This window comes from Jaculus jaculus, chromosome 9 (assembly GCF_020740685.1).
Source record: "Jaculus jaculus isolate mJacJac1 chromosome 9, mJacJac1.mat.Y.cur, whole genome shotgun sequence".
NCBI lineage: Eukaryota > Metazoa > Chordata > Mammalia > Rodentia > Dipodidae > Jaculus > Jaculus jaculus.
In genome coordinates this window covers 116,781,032-116,795,527 of record NC_059110.1, presented here as the reverse complement: position 1 = coordinate 116,795,527, position 14,496 = coordinate 116,781,032, and positions in this window count along the sequence as shown.

Genomic DNA, 14,496 nt, shown 5'->3' with positions numbered 1-14,496 from the left:
TTTTTGTTTATCGAGGTAGCATCTCACTCTAGCCCAGGCTGACCTGGCATTCACTATGTAGCCTCAGGGTGGCCTCAAGTCATGGTGAGCCTCCCCAGTGCTGGGATTAAAGGTGTGCGCCACCATGCCTGGCTAATATTCCTTCCTTCTCTCTCTTTCTTTCTTTCTTTCTTTCTTTCTTTCTTTCTTTCTTTCTTTCTTTCTTTCTTTCATTTTTTGGTTTTTCGAGGTAGAGTCCTCACTCTAGCCCAGGCTGCCCTGGAATTCACTACGTAATCTCAGGGTGGCCTTGAACTCATGGCGATCCTCCTACCTTTGCCTCTGAGTGCTGGGAATAAAGGCGGCTTACATGGGTTCTGGGGAATCCAACCCGGGTTCTTAGGCTTCGCAGGCAAGCACCTTAACCACTAAGCAATATTTCCAGCCCAGTATTCTTCTCTTTAATTTTTAAATTTTTTTTGCAAGGAGAGACAGAGAGAAAAAGACAGACAGAAAGAATGGGCACGCCAGAGCCTCCAGCAATTGCAAACACACTCCAGATGGATACGCCACTTTGTGCATCTGGCTTTACCTGGGTACTGGGGAATTGAGCTCAGGTCATTGCTTTGCAGGCAAGTGCCTTGTCCACTGAACTGTCTCTCCAGCCCTCTGTTTTATTGTCTTCCTGTTTTTTTTTTTTGTTTTTTTTTTTGAGGTAGGGTCTTGCTCTAACCCAGGGTCTCGGGTGACCTGGAATTAGTCTCAGGCTGGCTGAGAACTCACAGCAATCCTTCTACCTCTAATTTAAAAAAAAAAAATCATCTATTTGAGAGAGGGGGGGAGTGAGAGTAAGAGGTAGAAAGAGAGAGAGAGAGAGAGAGAGAGAAAGGAGAGAGAAGGGCGCACCAGGGCCTCCAGTCCCTGCAAAGGATCTCCAGATGCATGTACACCTTGTACATCTGGCTTATGTGGGCATTGAGAAACTGAACCTGGGTCCTTTGGCTTCACAGGCAAGCACCTTAGCTGCTAAGCCATCTCTCCAGCCATTTAAAATTTTAATTTAATTTTTATTTTTTGTTGTTTTTATGTTATTTTATTTTATTTTTGTTTTTCATCATAGGGTCTCGCTGTAACCCAGGCTGACCTGGAATTCACTACATAGTCTCAGGGTGGTTTCGAACACATGGTGATTCTCCTACCTCTGCCTCCTGAGTGCTGGGATTAAAGGTGTGAGCCACCATGCCCAACCTTTCTATCTAGTTTCTATGCACCTGGTAGTGATTTTTATTATTATTAATTTTCTCTCTCCCTCCCTCCCTCCATCTCTCTCTCTGTTTCTTTCCATGTGTGTGTGGGGGAGGCACAGAGTCTCTTGCCACTGCAAACAGAACACCAGATGCTTGTGCCACTTTTTCATCTGGCTTCACATGAGTGGCTGGAGAATTTAAACTCAGCTGGTAGGCTTTGCAAGCAAGTGCCTTTAAGTGTTGAACCATCTTCCCCATTTATTTATTTATTTATTTGTTTGTTTATTTATTTATTTTGAGGTGGGGTCTCACTGTAGCCCAGACTGACCTGGAATTCACTATAGAGTCTCAGAGTGGCCTTGAACTCACAGTGATCCTCCTACCTCAGCCTCCCAAGTGCTGGGATCAAAGGTGTGCCACAGCATGCCCGGCGCCTGGCAAGACTCTTATTTTTTATGTTGAATAGTTATTTTTTCAATTTTAAGTGTTTTATAACATATATTATTTTGAAATATGAAAATAGCACTTTAAAGGAAAAAGCAACAGGCACATGTCCCTGAGCAAAGCACTCTGTGGTCCATCTTGGAAAGCTGTCAGCTGAGCACTGTCTTTGTCCCTGACCTGTCAGGCTCCTGGCCCACAACTCCACCCCCTGCATATTCTGCTCACCAGCCCTTCCTTCCTTACCTCCTGTCATCTGGCTGTTGGCCCAGGGACCTGGGAAAGAAACAACTTTCTGAGGTCACCATGTGGTCTGCCAACCCAGCAGGCGTTCCATGATGTCATTTGACTTTGCTGAGCAAATGTCATCTGTTTATATTCAGTATGTTTCCCGGATGAATCCTAGGTTGTTTCTTTCCCTCTTTTGTTTGTTTAGCTTATTTATTTATTTTAGTTTTTAAAATTTTAATTATTATTATTATTATTTTTGATTTTTCGAGGTAGGGTCTCACTCTAGCCCAGGCTGACCTGGAATTCACTATGGAGTCTCAGGGTGGCCTCGAACTCATGGCGATCCTCCTACCTCTGCCTCCTGAGTGCTGGGATTAAAGGCGTGAGCCACCATGCCCGGCTAAACTTTTAATTATTTATTTGCAAGGAGAGAGAGAGAAAATGGGCATAGCAGGGCCTCCAGCCACTGCTAACGAATTCCCCATGCACGCACCACCTTGTGCATCTTGCTTTACGTGGGTATTGATTGGGGAATTGAAACTGAGTCCTCAGACTTCACAGAAAAGTGCCTTGACTGCTAAGCCATTCGCCAGGCCCCTGTTTTATTTTGTTTTGGTTTTTGTTTTTTTGAGGTCATGTCTAGCCCAGGCTGACCTGGACCTATGTAGTCTCAAGCTGGCCTTGAATTCACAGTGATCCTTCCACCTCGGATTCCTCCTGTTTTGGTTTTTGAGATCTCATGCAGCTCAAGCTGGCCTCCAACTCATTATGTAGCCAGGGGTAATTTTGCACTTCTGATCTTCCTACTTCTACCTCCTAAGTGCTGGGATTACAGGCATGTACCATAATTTCTGTTTTTCAGACCCTTATTCCCTGAAGACATTCCCCCTTCCTTGTCACTAGGCAGACCTTACGTGTCCCTCAGGAGACAGATCAAGTATCTCTGCCTCCAAGGAGCCCGATCTAACCCCAGCCCCTCGGTTCCCGTCATGTGCTGCACAATACTCCTCTCTAGTGGCGGCCCCTTAGCCCTCTGCTGAAGGGTCTGCTGCTGGCCTGGGCTGTGTCTACAAGCCTCCTTTCTGCAACTCCCAAGGGAATCACTGTCCTTGTGTGCTCCCAGCTCAAGAACCTGCAACACAGCCGGGCGTGGTGGCGCACGCCTTTAATCCCAGCACTCGGGAGGCAGAGGTAGGAGGATCGCCATGAGTTCAAGGCCACCCTGAGATGACAGAGTTAATTCCAGGTCAGCCTGGGCCAGAGTGAGACCCTGCCTCGAAAAACAAAAACAAAACAAAACAAAAAAGAACCTGCAACAGGGGATGGGGATGCAGCTCAGTGGTAAAGTGCTTGCCTAGTATTTGCCAAGCCCTGGCTTTGATCTCCAGCAGAGTAGTAAGAAGAAAAGTACCTGTAAAAGACTCACCAATGCCTCTGAGTCAAATTCAGATTTCTTCCTCTTACTTTTTTTTGGTGGGGGGGAGTCTTTTGTTTTGTTTTGTATTTCAAGGTAGGGTCTGGTTCTAGCATAGGTTGACCTAGAATTCACTATGTAGTCTCAGGATGGTCTTAAACTCAGGGATATCCTACTGCCTCTGCCTCCTAAGTGCTGGGACTAATGGTGCATGCTTCCACCCGGTTGATCTTTTTTTTTTGAGTCAGGGTCTCACTCTAGCTCAGGCTGACCTGGAATTCACTATACATTCTTAGGGTGGCCTCGAACTCACGGCAATTCTCCTACCTCTGCCTCCCAAGTGCTGGGATTAAAGACGTGTGCCACCATGCCCGGCTTTGTCTGTCTGTCTTTCTCTTTCTCTTTCTCTTTCTCTCTATTCAAACTGTTTCTGGAGCTTGTAGGCCTTCTGATCAGATTCTTGAGTCTCTGCCTCTCTGTGAGACTGGGGTTATAGGCAGGCACATGTGATCACACCCAACTGTTTTATACGGGGTTTGGAGTTTGGCACTTAACCACTGAACTGTCTGTCCAGCCTCTTCTTGACATTCTTTTAAAAAATTAATTTTCCAATATTTTATTATTATTATTATTATTTTTTTTTTGAGGTAGGGTCTCACTGTAGCTCAGGCTGACTTGGAATTCACTCTATAGTCTCAGGGTGGCCTCCAACTCACGGTGATCCACCTACCTCTGCCTCCTGAGTGCTGGGATTAAAGGCATGCACCACCATGCCCCGATTTATTATTTATTTATTTGTAAGGAGAGAAAGAATAGGCATGCCAGAGCCTCTTACCACTGCAAATTAATTCCAGATGTATGTGCCACTTTGTACATCTGACTTTATGTGGGTACCAGTAGGCTTTACAAGCAATTTTTTTTTGGTTTGTTTGTTTTCTGAGGTAGGGTTCCACTCTAGCCCAGGCTGACCTGGAATTCACTATGTAGTCTCAGGGTGGCCTCCAGGTCACGGCGATCCTCCCACCTCTGCCTCTCTGCTAGGATTAAAAGCCACCATGCCCGGCTTATAAGTGCTTTTAACTATTGAGCCATTTCCCCAACCCCAGGTTCAGATTTTTAAAAGTCAAATCTTTTCTGTGCCTTCCATTTCCCTTCTTGGCTAAATCATTCCTCTACTTAGTTGCCAAGGTATTCCTCCATCCTCTGCACTTACTAATTCTTGAGTCTAACTTGTGCACCCAGGGCTCAGTATCTGCTTTCTCTTCTTCACAGTTTTCTGTCTCTGGACCACCTTCCTTCTTTTCTTTTCTTTTCTTTTCTTTTCTTTTCTTTTCTTTTCTTTTCTTTTCTTTTCTTTTCTTTTCTTTTCTTTTCTTTTCTTTTCCCTTCCCTTCCCTTCCCTTCCCTTCCCTTCCCTTCCCTTCCCTTCCCTTCCCTTCCCTTCCCTTCCCTTCCCTTCCCTTCCCTTCCCTTCCCTTCCCTTCCCTTCCCTTCCCTTCCTTTCCTTTCCTTTCCTTTCCTTTCTCTTCTTCTTCTTTTTTCTTTCACTTTTTTTCCTTCTGTTTTTTTCAAGGTAGGGTCTTACTGTAGCCAGGCTGACCAGAAATCCATTATGTAGTCTCAGGCTGGCCTCAAACCCATAGTGTCCTCCTATCTCTGCTTCCTGAGTGTTGGGATTAAAAGCAAGTACCACCATGCCTGGCTCTTGGATTTTTTAAAAAATATTTTATTCGGGCTGGAGAGATGGCTTAGTGGTTAAGCGCCTGCCTGTGAAGCCTAAGAACCTCAGTTCGAGGCTCAATTCTCCAGGACCCACATTAGCCAGGTGCACAAGGGGGCGCACGTCTGGAGTTCATTTGCAGTGGCTGGAGGCCCTGGCGCGCCCATTCTCTCTCTCTCCGTCTATCTGTCTTTCTCTCTGTGTCTGTCGCTCTCAAATAAATAAATAAAAATAAACAAAAACATTTAATTCATTTACAGGGGCAGAGAGAGAAAGAATGAGCACACCAGGGCCTCTTACCATTGCAAACAAACTCCAGATACATGAGCCACCTTGTGCATCTAGCATTACATGGGACATGAGTCCTATCCTAGGGAATTGAACCAACCCACCTTTCCTATTTTTTTTTTTTTTGAGTCCAGACTTCCATCTTGTTATGGAGCCAAGGCTGGCCCTTTTACTCCTGATCTCCTGCCTCCACCTCCCATATGGTAGGATTACCAGCATGTTCCACCAATCACATCCAGTTTATGCAGTGCTGGTGATCAGACCCAGGCTTTCATGCATCTTAAGCAAGCATCTACCAATTAAGGTACATTCTCATTAAAAAAAATATTTATTTATTTGCAAACACAGTGAGAAAGACACAGAGAGAATGAATGGGTGCACCAGGGCTTCTTGCTGCTGCAAACGAACTCTAGATGGATGAGCCACTTTGTGCATCTAGCTTTATATGGGCACTGGGGAATCGAACTTGGATTTGTGAGGCATTTCAAGCAAATGCCTTAACTGCTAAGCCATCTCCCCAGCGCCCCCTTTAAAAAAAAAATATTTATTTATTTGCAAACAGAGAAGCAGAGAGGAGAGAGACAGACAATGAGAGTGGGCATGCCAGGGCCTCCAGCCACTGCAAACAAACTCCAGATGCATGTGCCACTTTGTGCATCTAGCTTTACGTGGGTACTGGGGAATCGAACTCTAGTCGTTAGGCTTTGTAGGCAAGCACCTTAACGGCTGAGCCAGCTCTCCAACCACTTTTTTGTTGTTGTTGTTGTTTTGTTTTGTTTGTTTTTGAGGTAGGGTCTCACTGTAGCCCAGGGTAACCTGGAACTCACTGTGTTGCTTTAGGCTGGCCTCGAACTCACAGTAATCCTCCCATCCCAGCCTCGTGTTGAGTTGAGATCACAGGTGTGTATAAACAACACACCCAGCTTAACCCCCACTTTTTTTTTTTTTTTTTTTTTTTTGGTTTTTCAAGGTAGGGTCTCACTCTAGCCCAGGCTGACCTGGAATTCACTATATAGTCTCAGGGTGGCCTTGAACTCTGGGCAGTCCTCCTACCTCTGCCTCCTGAGTACTGAGTTTAAAGGTGTGCGCCACCACTGCCGGCTTGATTCCTGCTATTTTCGTGTTCTTTTAGTTTTGCAGGTGCTGGGGATCTAACCCAGGGCCTTGAGCTTACTAATCCACTGAAGTACAGTGCAAGCCTTGATTCTGGTTGTTTGTTTGAGACAGGGTCTGGATCACAGTGGGTTTCTAGATGGGCTGAAGCCTGCTATGAAACCCAGGCTGGCCTCAAACTCACGATGCTCCTCCTGCCTCAGTCTTCAAAGTGCAGGGATTACAGGCATGTGCCATTGTGCGCAGTCTGCTGGTTGCTCTTTCCAAGCAACTCTAGCCTGGGCCATCTGAAACCATGAACAAAAGAAATGCTTCCACCATTAAGTTGTTTTGCCACAGAAACCCCTGTTGTAGCAGTCTGGATGGACCAAGACACGCGCCAAGAACGTATGGTTTGGAGCTGGGGAGATGGCTCAGCAGCTAAAGGCACTTGCTTACAAAGCCTGCCAGCCCAGGGTTCAATTCCCCAGTAGCTTCAGAAAGCCAGATGCAAAGTGGTGCCTGCATCTATGGCCCCAATGCCTCCAACAATGGGAGGCCAAGACAGGAGAACCCAAGGCTCACAGCTCAGCTGGTCTGGCAGTTTACAGACCCCGCCACAAAAACGAGCAAACCAGAATTAATTTTTGCCTTACTAACTTCTAGTCCCAGGCACACCACCAGGTCATTGTACCCCTCAGTGACGTTGTGAAGTCTCCTTTACGGATGCATTAAGGTCAGAGATTGTCCCACTCCCACTGAGTCACAAAGCTAGCCTCACAGGCCCAGGTCATGTGACTGCAACAAATTGATCTCCTCTACTGGTTCACTTTATGGGTGGGAGCTGACCAGCTGCTGTCTGTTTCTGAGTCTTAGATTTCTTTCAGGTCTCAGCTGTCATAGGTAGCCCTGCAAAGTAGCTTTAGGTTAAGAGCTTTTCAACTCTGTACAATGACTTTGTGTTCACACGCAAGCGTGGGCCTCATGATAATAGTTCACGCTGAGGCTCGAGTGGTCTGAAGATTGGAAACTGTAGAGATGAGCTGCGGATACAGCTCAAGGTAGGTCTCCAGCGTGGGTGAGGTCCGAGATTCCATTGCCAGCACTCCAAAAACTAAGAAAATAAATCACACAGGAAATTACAACTTTTTTTTGTTGTTGTTGTTGTTTTTCGAGGTAGGGTCTCACTCTAGCCTAGGCTGACCTGGAACTCACTATGAAGTCTCAGGGTGGCCTCAAACTCATGGCCATCCTCCTACCTCTGCCTCCCAAGTACTGGGATTAAAGATGTGCACCACCACGCCCGGCTACAACTTATTTTTAAAATAAAAGAAAATAAGGGATCAGGGGAGATAGCAGCTCAGTTGGCAAAGTGCTTGCCTCACAAATGTGAAGATCTGTGTTCCAAAAAAATGCTAGGTAGGGGCTGGAGAGATGGCTTAGCAGTTAAGGTGTTTGTCTGAGAAACCTAAGGACCCCGGTTTGATTCCCCAGGACCCAAATAAGCCAGATGCCCATGGTGGTGTATGAGTCTGGAGTTCGTTCGCAGTGGCTAGAGGCCCTGGCGTGCCTGCCCATTCTCTCTTTATCTCTATCTGCTTCTCTCTCTCTCAAATAAATAAATTAATTAAATATTTTTTAAAATGCTAGGTGGGCACTCAAGAGATGGCTTAGCAGTTAAGGAGCTTGCCTGCAAAGCCAAAAGACTCAGGTTCGAGTCCCTAGGACCCACGTAAGCTAGATGCTCAAGGGGACGTATGCATCTAGAATTCATTTGCATTGCCTGGAGGCTCTGGCATGCCCATTCTCTCTCTCTGTCTGTCTCTCTCTCTACCTGCCTATTTCTCTCCTCCTCTCTCTCAAATAAATTAATAAAATAGAAAACAAAAAACAAACAAAAAAAGAGCTAGGCCAGTCATTGTGGCGCATGTCTTTAATCCCAGCACTCGGGAGGCAGAGGTAGGAGGATTGCTGTGAGATCAAGGCCACTCTGAGACTCTATAGTGAATTCCAGGTCAGCCTGGACTAGAGTGAGACTCTACCTCAAAAAACTAAAAGCAACAACAACAACAAAAACAACCCACATAAGCTAGATGCACAAGGTGGCACATGTGTCTGGAATTTGTTTGCAGTGGCTAGAGGCCCTGGCATGCCCAGTTTCTGTTTCTCTCTCTCAGATAAATAAATAAATAAATATTTGCCATGAGTTCAAGGCCACCCTGAGACTACATAGTGAATTCCAGGTCAGCCTGAGCTAGAGTGAGACCCTACCTCAAAAAACCAAAACAATAAAAATAAATTAAAAATTTTTTTAAATAGGAAAAAAAAATAAAAAAAAAAAAATAAATAAATATTGTTTTTTAATTTAGTTTAAAAAATGCTAGGTGGGGGCCTGGAGAGATGGTTTAGTGGTTAAGTGATTGCCTGTGAAGCCTAAGGACCCAGTTTGAGGCTCTATTCCCCCAGGACCCACATGAGCTAGATGTACAAGATGGCACATGCATCTGGAGTTCGTTTGCAGTGGCTGGAGGCCCTGGTGTGCCCATTCTCTCTCTTTCTCTGACTCTCTTTCTCTGTCTGCCTGTCACTCTCAAATAAACAAAAAAATTCTATGTGGTGGTACACATCTTTAATCCCAGCACTCAAGAGGATTCCAAGGGTCTTTTTCCGGATACTTTATTTATTTATTTATTTATTTATTTATTTATTTATTTATATTAACAACTTCCATGATTGTAAACAATATCCCATGATTGTAATGCCCTCCCCCCAATACTTTCGTTTTCACTTTTTTTATTTTTCCCGTGGTAGGGTCTCACAGTAGCTCAGGCTGACCTGGAATTCAATAATTCAATATGTAGTCTCAGGGTGCTTTGAAATCAAGGCGGTTCTCCTACCTCTGCTTCCCAAGTGCTGGGATTAACGGCGTGTGCCACTACACCCAGCAAAACCCCTGATACTTTCTTTCTTTATTTTTATTTATTTGAGAGTGACAGGCAGAGAGAGAGAATGGGCGCGCCAGGGCCTCCAGCCACTGCAAACGAACTCCAGACGCGTGTGCCCCCTTGTGCATCTGGCTAACGTGGGTCCTGGGGAATCGAGCCTCGAACCGGGGTCCTTAGGCTTCACAGGCAAGCGCTTAACTGCTAAGCCACCTCTCCAGCTCCCCTGATACTTTCGAGAAGGTGTTTGGGACTCCAAGCAGAAAAGGGATCAGGCTAGCAGGTCTACCACTGCACCTTTGCTCTTGGTATCTCGCCCTCTCCCAGGCACACCTCCCACCTTCCCAAAACGCTGCTGCATGGCACAAGCTCTCAGTTGTTCCCTCGGCGGGATGGGTGGACAGAGGGCTAAGCGCCCCAACTCTCCTGCTCTTGCCTTTCCCTAAGGCCAACTGTGCCCTCTGGTTCAGGTCCACAAACGGCCTAGGGATCTGGCTAAAAAGCAGAACCTGGGCCTCAGGTCCTCGAAGCCTGTGAGTAGCAACACTCTAAGGATTCTAGCCAGGGCCCCGTTTCCCTGCCCCCGAGTTCGTAGAAGTAGGGTTAGAGCTGCAGCTTGGTGTGAGAGTACTTGCCCAACATGCAGTAGGTTGTAAGTTCAAACACTCTAAGAAAATTTTCAAAATAAAAAAATTGGAGGGTCAGGAGAGAAGGCTCAGCACTTGCCTGCAAAACCAAAGAACCCTATTTATATTTAGCCATGCATGGTGGTGCACACCTTTAATCCCAGCACTTGGGAGGCAAAGGTAGGAGGATCGTCATGAGTTCAAGGCCACACTGAGAATACAGAGTGAATTTCAGGTCAGCCTGGGCTACAGTGGTGAATCCCTACCTCAAAAAAATATATATATTTTAGAGAGAGAGGAAGAGGGCGATAGTGAGAGAGAGAGGGACAATAGATATTCCAGGGCCTCTAGCCACGCAAACAAACTCTAGATTCATGTGCTACCTTGTGCACGTGGCTTACATGGCTCTTGGGGAATTGAATCTTGGTCTTTAGGGTTCATAGGCAAGTGCCTTAACTGCTAAGCCATCTCTCCAGCCCTAAACACAAGTAAGCAGCATTTTTTTTTTTTTTTTTTTGGAAGGAGAGAGAAAGCTAGGTGTGGTGGCACACGCCTTTAATCCAACACTCGGGAGGCAGAGGTAGGAGGTTTGCTGTGAGTTCAAGGCCAGCCTGAGACTCCATAGTGAATTCCAGGTCAGCCTGGGCTAGAGCAAAACCCTACCTGGAAAAACCAAGGAAAAAAATAATAATAAAGAAAACAGAAAGAGAGAGAGAGAATGAGAATGGGCATGCCAGGAAACTCCAGATGCATGGGCCACTTTGTACATCTGGCTTTATGTGGGTACTAAGGACTCAAACCTGGGTCATTAGGCTTTCAGGCAGGTATCTTAACTGCTGAGTCATCTCTCCAGCTCCTATCTGCCTCTTTCTCTTTCTTACTATCTCTCTCAAGTAAATAAATAAATAAAATATTTTTTAAAAATTTTGGAAATTCAGGGCTGGAGAGATGGCTTAGTGGTTAAAGTGCTTGCTTGTGGAGCCTAAGGATACAGGTGTGATTCTCCAGGTCCCATGTAAGCCAGATGTACAAGGTGGCGCATGCATCTGGAGTTTGTGTTTGCTAGAGGCCCTGGAACACCCATTCTTTCTGTCTCTCACACACACATAAATAAATAAGAAAATTAAAAAATAATTTGGAAATCCAGGTGTGGTGGTATGTACCTTTAGTTTCAGTTAGGAGGTAACTCTCTGTCTCAAATATATATATTGGTTTTTCGAGGTAGGGTGTCACTCTAGCTCAGGCTGGAATTCACTATGTAGTCTCGAGGTGGCTTTGAACTCTCAGCGATCCTCCTACCTCTGCCTCCAGAGCGCTGGGATTAAAGGCGTGCACCACCACGCCCAGCTCATAAATAAAAATATTTGAAAACAAATAAAAATAAATAAAAAAGAAAAGAGAGGCTTTACCCCCTCTCTCCTTCCATATGGCTGGAACTCTTTGTACTTCCTTCTCTTAATCTAATAAAGTCTCTCTAAACCTTAAAAAATAAAATTTAAGTGGGACGTGGTGGCGCACACCTTTAATCCCAGCATTCAGGAGGCAGAGATAGGAGCGCTGTGAGTTTGAGGCCAGCCTGAGACTACATAGTGAATTCCAGGTCAGCCTGGACTAGAGTAAGACCCTACCTCAGGAAAAAAAAAAAAAGCAAAAAAAAAAAAAAGCAGTGTAAGCCTGGAGGTAGGAAGGAACTACTCTCGAGAAATCAAGGCAGACTTGTTCCTTAAGTCTAGCCTTAAAGAGCTAGTTGCTTTCTCAGGAGAGGGGAAGGATATACAACAGGCCCAACAGGAAGCCCAGGCCAAGGAAGCTACTGGGGAGGGCCTGGGAACATGCTGGGCTAAGCCCTCTACAGGCAGGTCCTTGGTCTTGCGGGAGGTGAAAAGTGGGGAGCTGAGGCGCATTGGAGGTAAGAAATGGGGCGGGAGTGGAAATGGGCTCCAGAAACAGGGCCAACCCTGTGGGGGTACACAGCTGCCCTGAGTAGGCTGTGTGCCCTGGGGTGGCTTTCCCTGGTGCTGAGTTAGCATAGCACTGTGGCCTTTTGATCCTAGCCAGTCTGGGAGGGGTCAGCTTGAGGTAGCCAGCTAATAAATATAGATCCAGGAAAGGAAGCCAGGCGGCCCTGCCCAGCACTGACCTCTCCCTGAAGGCTAGACAGCATGGGAGAGATTGTATCCCAGTACCCTCTTTCTAGGGTGGGTGACTGTGAACCCAGGAGTCTCCTAGAACTGCTTGAAGCAGTTGGGGCAGGGGTAACAGCCTTCTTACTATTTCATTTTAAAGATTTTATTTTTATTTTATTTTTTTTTTTAGAGACACAGAGAGGGAGAGAGAGAGAGAGACAGAGTGAGAATGGGTGTGCTAGGGCCTCTAGCCACTGCAACTGAACTCAAAAAAAGATGCATGTGCCACCATGTGCATCTTGCTTACTTGGGACCTGGAGAATCAAACCTGGGTCATTAGGCTTTGCAGGCATGTGCCTTAACTGCTAAGCCATCTCTCCAGGCTGGTAAGAACCTTTTTAAAAAAATATTTTATTTTTATTTACTTGAAAGAGAGCGAGAGAGAGAGAATGGGCGCACCAGGCCCCTAGCCCCTGCAAACGAACTCCAGACACATGTGACACCATGTGCATCCGGGCATCTGGTTTATGTGGGTTCTGAGGAGTTGAACCTGTTAGACCTTGTGGGCGAGTGCCTTAACTGCTAAGCCATCTCTCCAGCCCATAAAAGCCTTTTAAGTACTAGTAGAAAGCTGATTAAAAGATGCTGTTCTAGGGCTGGAGAGATGGCTCAGCAATTAAGAAGCTTGCCCGCAAAATCTAACAACCTGGGTTCAATTCCTCAGTATCCATATAAAGCCAGATGCACAAAGTGACACATGGGAGGCCTTGGTGTCCCCATTCTCTCTTGTCTGTCTCTCTATCTCTCTCTGCTTGCAAATGAGTATATATATATATATATATTTTTTTTTTTTTTGGCTTTTTGAAGTAGGGTTTCACTCTAGTCCAGGCTGGAATTCACTATGTAGTCTCAGGGGGGCTTGAACTCATGGTGATTCTCCTACCTCTGCCTCCTGAGTGCTGGGATTAAAGGCATGTACCACCACACCTGGCTCCAGTATTTTTTTTTAATTATTTATTTGCAACCAGAGATAGTAAAGTGACAGAGAGGATGGGTATGCCAGGGCCTCTAGCCACTGCAAATGAACTCCAGATGTATATACCACTTTGTGCATCTGGCTTTATGTGGGTACTGGGGAATCGAACTCTGGTTGTTAGGCTTTGTAGGTAAGCACCTTAGCTGCTGAGCAATTTTTCTAGCCCATTTTTTAAAAAAAGATTTTTATGTTTATTTATTTATTTGAGACAGAGAGGGAGAGAGAGAGGGAGGGCAAGCGGGCATGCCAGGGCCTCTAGCCACTGCAAACAAACTCCAGATGCTTGTGCCCTTTGTGCATGTGGCTAAGGTGGGACCTGGAGAATTGAACTGGTGTCCTTACATTTCGCAGGCGTGCGCCTTAACTGCTAAGCCATCTCTCCAGCCCCATTTTCTTTTTTTCTTTTTTAAGAGAGCTGGGCATGGTGGCACATGCCTTTAATCCCAGCACTTGGGAGGCATAGGTAAGAGGATCGCCATGAGCTTGAGGCCACCCTGACACTACATTGTGAATTCCAGGACAGCCTGGGCTAAAGTGAGACCCTACGTTGAAAAACCAAAGAAATAAATAAAATAAAAAAGAGATATGGCTGGAGAGATGGCTTAGCAGTTAAGTTACTTGCCTGCAAAGCCAAAAGACCCACATAAGTCAGATGCACAGGTGTATCTGGAGTTTGTTTGCAGTGGCTAGAGGCCCTGGCATGCCCATTCTCTTTCTATCTGCCTTTCTCTCTCTCTTAAAATAAATAAACACTTAGTTAGAGAGAGAGAGAGAGAGAGAGAGAGAGAGAGAGAGAGAAGAAAAAAAAGAAAAGCAAAACAAAAGCATACCTTCTTTTTAGCCAGGCACACGCCTTTAATCCCAGCACTTGGGAGGCAGAGGTAGGAGGATCACTGTGAGTTTGAGGCCACCCTGAGACTACTGAGTGAATTCCAGGCCAGCCTGAGCTAGAGTGAGACCCTACCTTGAAAAACTGAAAGAGAAACAAAAGAGAGAGAGGAGAGAGATGCTGTCCTTGGGGGTGGGGCGGGGCAGGGTGTTGTGGAGAGCCGTCCGCTGAGCTAACAGTCACTGCCTTCGTCTGAAGCAGCCATGACCATGTAAGAGACATGATTAGGCTGGTTAAAGTTCCCTCATAGAATCAGGGGCTGGGGAGCCATCAGAGTGCGGTTTGTTTTTATGTCCCCCAGAAATGTTCACACAATGGGACACTGTTGGCCATGGAGAGCAACATCCATTCTCTGGGCATCAGTGTTCTTTGGTGATCATCTTTAAAGGTTCTTTCCAGCTTTTTCTTTTTCTTTCTTCTTCTTTTTTTTTTTTTTTTCCTCTTGGTTTTTCAAGATAGGGTCTC